We start from the raw sequence: 7,294 nt of genomic DNA, 5'->3' as shown, positions 1-7,294 counted from the left end.
TGCCAGTTCAGGGCTCTGTTCCCTATTTCCTTGGAGGCTTTGAAGGGGTTTCCTAAAGGGTCTAAAAAGAGGAGTTCTTACAGTTGTATTTTGGGCAGAATGTTGTCTTGGCAACATTCTTGGCATTCCTTCATTTCTGGCATTCCACTATCCACTCTCTCAGACTCCTGATATGCTTTTTCCGCTCTTCATCCTGATCATCTTTCTTTTCTGGGCCCTTCCATGCCTGCTTTCATCTATTGACAGTGCTGCCTTCCTTGGCCTCCCATACAGGACCCAGATCTCTGCTCTTCTTAGGATTTTGCTTATGATTCTCTAGGGTTGGTTCTACACATCCAACTATGGATGCACCTGTGTGCTTGTCCCAAGACCATGTTGGGCTCTTAAGAGCTAACATTTAGTGGTCAAATAGTTAATATTTAGTAAGCATCTGCTCTGTGACTGGCACTGGGATTAATGTGTTTTCACATATTGTTTTATCCTCTCAACATTTCTCTGACATAGGCATTATTAAAATTTTACAGATTAGGAAGCTAGGACTGAAAGAGATCATGTAACTTTTCCAAGGTGACATGTATTTAATTCCAGCAGCCTGACTCCAAACTAATCCTTAACAATGATGGGTTCCACCTTCTTGTAATACTTAGAGTTTTACATCAAATCTTCTCAGTATTGGTGAGAAATTGTCCTCTCTGCTTTTCTCCAATTAATTTCAGTTTCTCAAATTTCATCAGTATTTGGAATATTTTCTATATTTTCTTTCAAATTATCCTCAATAGGCATGGCTCTTATTCTCTTGGAATTTTGTCATTTGGCTGTTTCCTGTTCAAAAATTATTAATTCTATCATATTTGTATTTCATCCAGTCCTTTTGTTATAGGTATACAACAACTTGTTATATATCTGTTTTTTAATTGCCCTTTTGCTTCTTACTCTCTTTCATCTTCTCCTTGCAGTGACCAGAGGATAAGGATGGGAATTTGAATGTGGAATTCTTGAACAGGAAGATACTTCAAGACTCCTCTCTTTTTTCTATAGCAGGACAAAGCCTTAAGGGAACATCCGTGGGGTTTATCTCATAGTATCTATTCCCCTTCTTCATCAATACCAAAATTCTGCTTTGGAAGACTTCCCCTTTCCTTGTTGGTATTAGAGGAAGTATAGTCATGGGGGGACCACATTATCTTAGCTTGAATCCCAGCTCTGCCACATAGACCATCTATGCAAAGTTGGATTGGTAACACAAGCTCTTTGTGCTTCATTTACTAAATTATAATAGTACATACCTCATAGGGTTGTTGTGAGAAGAAAATATGTATAAATATAATACTTAGAATAATGCCTGGTGGAAAATAAATACACCATAAATATTAGCAATTTTTATCATTAATCTTTCCCAAGGTTATGATTGGCACTTCGAAATTCAGCAGCATGGAAAAAATACAGAAATCCATTAGAGTTGATTTATTTGGATAATTGTACCCCAAAGAAATGGTTAGTTATTTCCTGCTGCCTGGATCTTAGGGCAGTCTTTGTTCTGGTCCTTCTTGAATCTGGATCTTCAGAAGTTTCTTTTATTCTGCACTCACCCCCAATATTCTTTCAATGGATTTTCCCTTCTCCTTTTCATTTTCTTTATTTTTTAAAAAGATTTTATTTATTTATTTTTAGAGAGAAGGGAAGAGGGGGAGAAAGAGAGAGAGAGAAACATCAGTGTGTAGTTGCCTCTCATGTGGCTCCCACTGGGGACCTGGCCTGAAACCCAGGCATGTGCCCTGACTGGGAATCGAACCAGGGACCTGTTGGTTTGCAGCCTTTGCTCAATCCACTGAGCTACGCCAGCCAGGGCTCCTTTTCATTTTCTTCTTCATCTTTCTTCTCCTACTTTCTCTCCTCCTTCTTATCTTCCTGTAACTTAAAGTAGTAAATGTTGGTTTCTGATACTTCCTGCCAAGGAACATTTACTGAGCCAGTATCCCTTGAACATGGCTCCTTAGTTTTGGCTTAAATAGTTCCATAGAACAATTCTTTATCATTTTTTTTTTAAATTGGTAAACTATGAAAGTACTTCCTCATACTAGGCAGAAAACCTTTATAACAAAAATGTTTGGGTTTGGAGCCTGACTCTGTCATTTAGTTGTTGAATGGCTTGGACAAGTTTTTTAACCTCTGTGCTTTGGCTTCCTCATCTGCAAAATAGAGGATAATAATAGTTGCCAGTTTATGGTATTGTCAAGATTCAATGTCATAATACTGTGAAGCACTTAGATTTCAGATAAGAGGAAGTTAGTGTTAGCCTTCTTCCTCCCCCTCTGACCCATCAGCTCAAGCCCCTCCATGTGTTCTATACTGAACAAACAGGGAAGATCCAAACCTCAGTCTTCAACCTGCCTGCTTCATTACTTTATCAAAAGTAAAACACAAGCAAATATCTTCTAAGGCTTTGTGTTAAAATTTTCCCACTTCCATACATAGTTTTAATTATGCAAGATGAATAAGTCCTAGAGATCTACAGTACAGTTTAGTGAATACTTAACAACACTGTATTGTAATCTGAATTTGATAAGAGGATATATCTTAAATGGTCATATAATTTAAAAAAGTGTGCGTGTGAGAGAGAGAAAGAACTCTTAGAGGTGATGCTTAATTCTATGGCATTATTAATGGTGATGCTTTCACAGACGTATACTTACCTTCAAACTCATCAAGAAGTATACATTAAATATGTACAACTTTTTTGTATGCCAGTTAGACCTCAATAATTAAAAAAAAAGAATGTTCAAAAATTACCCATTTCCTGCATCCCATGGAGCATCTGTGTCAATAGCTTCTGGAGTCCAGAACCTTTGAGCACTACTCCAATACCTGGGCCTGAGGGTAAAGACTGAGATGAGAAGGAAGATGGTGCATGAAGGTGCATGGGCATAACAGCAATGGGAATGAGCTGTCTCACTGGCTCATCCCACCCAAGCTTGAGCAGAAGCTGACCAGACACATTTCCCACACTTTGCCTGCTCTTCCCTGGGATCGTGGGCAAGGCTCTGCACTAAGCTGTTTCTCTTTGTTGAAATGTCACTGACAAGAAAAGCTTCCCCCATGGCATGGAAAGCAAGGGTCTGATTGATAAAAACATTGGTTGCATGGCACTTGGCATTTGGGACACATTAGTTTATTACAATATTGTGATGGATTGTCACAGACAGAACAGTCCTTTTACAAAAGGAGTTCCCTTTTTAACAATGAGGACATTATAGCTTGGAAAGTTTAAGGGGCTTGCCCAAGTTACAGAACCACCAAGTGACGGAGATTGCATTTGAACTGACTTTAGAGTTCTTTGGTGCATGCCTTGTACTGGTGGATTATTCCTGTGATTACATCACTTTGCCCTTCAGGCCACAGGACCTCTAGGAGCCTTTTTCTCAATGGTCAGCAAAAACACCAAGAAATAGGTGGGCAAGATAAGAGGGAGGTTGCAGGGGCTGGATGAAAAAGGTGAAGGGATTAGGAAGTATGAATTGGTAGTTACAAAATAGTCATGGGTATATAAAGTACAGCATAAGCGCGAACCACAAGCAGCGTGAGCAACCAGGTGAGTGGCCGCGGAGGTTTTCCTGGTTTCTGACCCCAGGGGCCGATGGTGAAATCGTCCCTGCAATGGATCCTCAGCAGCCACTGCTTCACCAGAAAGGAGGAAATAAACTCAGCGTCCCAGTCCACACCAGCCGCACCATGCTGCTGCTCCTCTGCCTGCACAGCCAAGGCGGACACCGCAGTAAGAGTTCCAGGGTCTCACTCAACTACTGTAGTGACCTGGGTCCAGGGCCTCAGTGGTGCTTCTGATGTCCCACACCCACCCCCGAAGATCCCAGGTGGACGAGGGAATAGTCAGAGGGAACACAATCTTTCAGCTAATTTATTTTACTGTTAATAGATTATAGACTGCATGTAACAGAGGAACTAACATCTAATAACAAGAAAATTCTCAATGTTCAGACCAGGCTCACAGATGCCAAACATGTTAACTGGAGAGTGGTAGTGTTAAGCAGCAGCTGCCTCTACATTGAGATCCCAGGCGGTGCTCTGCCAGAGGAGAGCAAAGATGATTTTTCAGTTCTGGAGTTTGCTGAGGAGCAGCTGCATGTTGACCACGTCTTCATTTGCTTCCTCAAGAACCGTGATGACAGAGCCTCTCTACTCATACCTTCAGCTCTATGGCCTTTGAGATTTGTGAGACCAGGGCATCCCTTTGTCTCTAAGAGACCCGGCGGTTGCTTCATGGCATACACGTGGGAGAGTCATGATAATGCGTAGCAGCTGTGCCAACTGCTCCCTTCATCTTTGCCACTGCTGACAGATCATCACAGAACATAGCCCCCTTTAGTATCTCTCTTTGTGCGAGTGGTGTGACCAACTGCTGTGCTGGGTGCAAATGCCAGGCCGGGTCCCTTCTTCTGGGTTTGTTCGCATGTTGTAATTGTGCAAATAAATGCTCACTCCAAATCAGTTCTATACTTCTTGAAGTTTAATATTGTGTTTGTGATACTGAAGTATTTGCTTTAATTCTAAATAAAAATTTATATTTTACTTTTTTATCAATGGGTAAGGTGATACAGATTATCCTTGTACTTTGAGCAGGAGGTCCTTATTTGAAGTTTTGGAAACATTATTGGGTCTTAACTTGGAAAGATAGGTATCAATTCACCCTTCTATTGCTTTCAAAAGTGATTACATGTAAAAAAAATAAAGTACAGCATCAGGAATATAGTCAATAATATTCTATTAATTATGTATGGTGCCAGATGTGTACTAGACTTATCAGGATGGTCATTTGCTAAGTAATAGAAATGTCCTATCTTTATTTTGTGCACCCAAAACTAATACAATATTGTATGTCAATTGTAATTGAAAAGAAGCAGGTGGGCTGAGAGCCCTTAGACTTACAGACTTTCTATTTATAAGCAGGGGAACTTTCGGGTGTAGAGACACAACTTGTAATTTGGAAGATTCATTATGTTTGGTGAGACTATAAGTGTGTCCTGGAGAGAATGAGAACAGACTGGTGAATTGGATGGAAGTGTCATGGGGCAGTCAATTTTTATTATTTTCTTATCCTCCCACTTGTAAAGTCCAAGGGAGCCTTCTCACTGAGAGGCTTAGAGATCTTCCCAGAGATTTTAAGAAAAATAAGTTCTTTGCTTGGTCTCTATTTTGATTTTCTTGGGTTCAGAACTTCCAGAGTGAATAAAGAGTCCAAGATTCTATGGAATGCCACTGGGGTGGCCTGCCAGCTTTGTCTTTAAACTACTATGCATCCTTTACTTTCCATTCCTGAACTGGCAGTAGGACTGAAGTTGCCCAACCCTGACCTCTGCCTGTAATTGCTGGGGGGTTCTAAAAGCAAGGAGCGGGTGGCCAAAGCAGAAGTGATTTATACTGAGTGTGACACAGGATAAAGCAAGTTAGAAATCATCCTGTGGATCCTTGAAAATTGGAGGATGGTCCTGACTTATCCCCTTCCTCAGCTCCCTGCTGCCTGCAGAACAAATTAATGTGGTTTGCAAAACTCTTTTTGTTTTTTTTTGGAAATCACTTTAATCTTATGGCTTACTTTTCTTTCTCCTCTACTACTCTCTCCCACCTAGCCATCCACACTTTATACCCTTGATCCTACCCACTTTGGATTTGTCCATGTGTCCTTCATACATATTCCTGAGAACACTTCCCCCTTTCCCACCTATTATCCCCTCCCACTTCCCCTCTGGTTACTGTCAGTTTGTTCTCAATTTCAACATCTCTGGCAAAACTCTTAATAATCTGGCTCCCAACTCTGGCTTCTTTGCAAGCCAAGCTTCTGCATGCCTTTTGGTCCAGCTGTATAGAATTACTTTCTGGTCTTCAAAAATGCCTTTGCTCACACCATGCCTTTCCTCATGCTGTCTCCTGCTGCCTGGGATATACATTCACCCACTTCTCTGTCTGGAGAACTTCTGCTCACTTCAAAACATCAAAAATGTCATCTCTTCTGTGACACTTTCCTGGCAATTTTATTGCTTGCCCTTTTCTCTGTTTCCACAGCATTCTGATCTTAGCTTTACTGTAGCACTTCTCATATTGCCATGTAATTTATTTGTGGTTGAGTGCACAGACATTGAGACCAGACTGCTTGGATTCAAACCATAACTCTACCACTAATCAATGTGTGGCCTCAACAAGGTCTCTGTTCTTTTCCTTCTTTGTAAAATGAGGACACTAATATCTACTCCACAAAAATTATTATGAAGATTAGCCCTGGCTGCTGTGGCTCAGAGGATTGAGTGTCGACCTGTGAACCAAAGGGTCACTGGTTTGATTCCCAGTCAGGGCACATGCCTGGGTTGCAGTCCAGGTCCCCAGTAGGGGCCACGTGTGAGGCAACCACACATTGATGTTTCCCTCCCTCTCTTTCTCCTTCCCCTCTCTCTCAAATTAATAAATAAAATTTAAAAAATTATTATTAATTAAATGAGCTAATGTGTATTAAGGTCTTAGGCCACTGTCTGGTACCATAAGTGTTAATTATTATTAACATCATCATCATTTTACCACTATCATCTGTTTGAAGTCACCTGGCATGATTCCTTACTATTCAGGTTTATTTGCATTTCAAAGATTATGATTAGGTCTTTTTCAGGCCCATAGTCAACAAGCCAGACCTGAAAGTGATGGGATTCTGTCTCTGCACCTTGCTGACATGCATGGTTCCTTTTTTAAAAAAAATTTAAATTATTTTTCAAGTTCAGTTGTTTCAATTCCCCCCTCATTGGTCCCCCATCCCAGCCATCCTCACCCTCACACCCTCAATCCTACCTCCCTTTGCCTTTGTCCATGTGTCCTTTATACATGTTCCTTGACAATCCTTCCCATTTTTCTACCCATTATCCCCTCCCACCTCCCCTATGGTTACTGTCAGTTTGTTCTTAATTTCAATGTCTCCAGTTATATTTTGCTTGCTTGTTTGTTTTGTTAATTAAGTTTCACTTAAAAGTGAGATCATATGGTATTTATTTGTCTTTCACTGCTTGGCTTATATCACGTAGCATAAAGCTCTCCAGTTCCATCCATGTTGCTGCAAAGGGTAGAAGCTCCTCCTTTCTTTCTGCTGCATAGTATTTTATCCTCACCATAGTTTTTTGATCCACTCATTTACCGATGGGAACTTAGGTTGCTTCCAGCACTTGGTTATTGTAAATTGTGCTGCTATGAACATTCTTTTGAATTGGTGTTTCAGGATTATTAGGGTATAATCCCAGCAGTA

General features: G+C 40.7%; 1 pseudogene; it reads left to right on the top strand.

Annotated features, from left to right (window-relative positions):
* Positions 1 to 3,634: 3,634 nt before the first annotated feature.
* LOC114489081 lies at positions 3,635 to 4,311 on the top strand (annotated as a pseudogene).
* Positions 4,312 to 7,294: the final 2,983 nt, after the last annotated feature.

This window comes from Phyllostomus discolor, chromosome 14, assembly GCF_004126475.2.
Source record: "Phyllostomus discolor isolate MPI-MPIP mPhyDis1 chromosome 14, mPhyDis1.pri.v3, whole genome shotgun sequence".
Classification (NCBI taxonomy): Eukaryota; Metazoa; Chordata; class Mammalia; order Chiroptera; family Phyllostomidae; genus Phyllostomus; species Phyllostomus discolor.
Note: the sequence above shows the minus strand (reverse complement) of the source record. Positions and strands in the feature narration are given on the sequence as shown.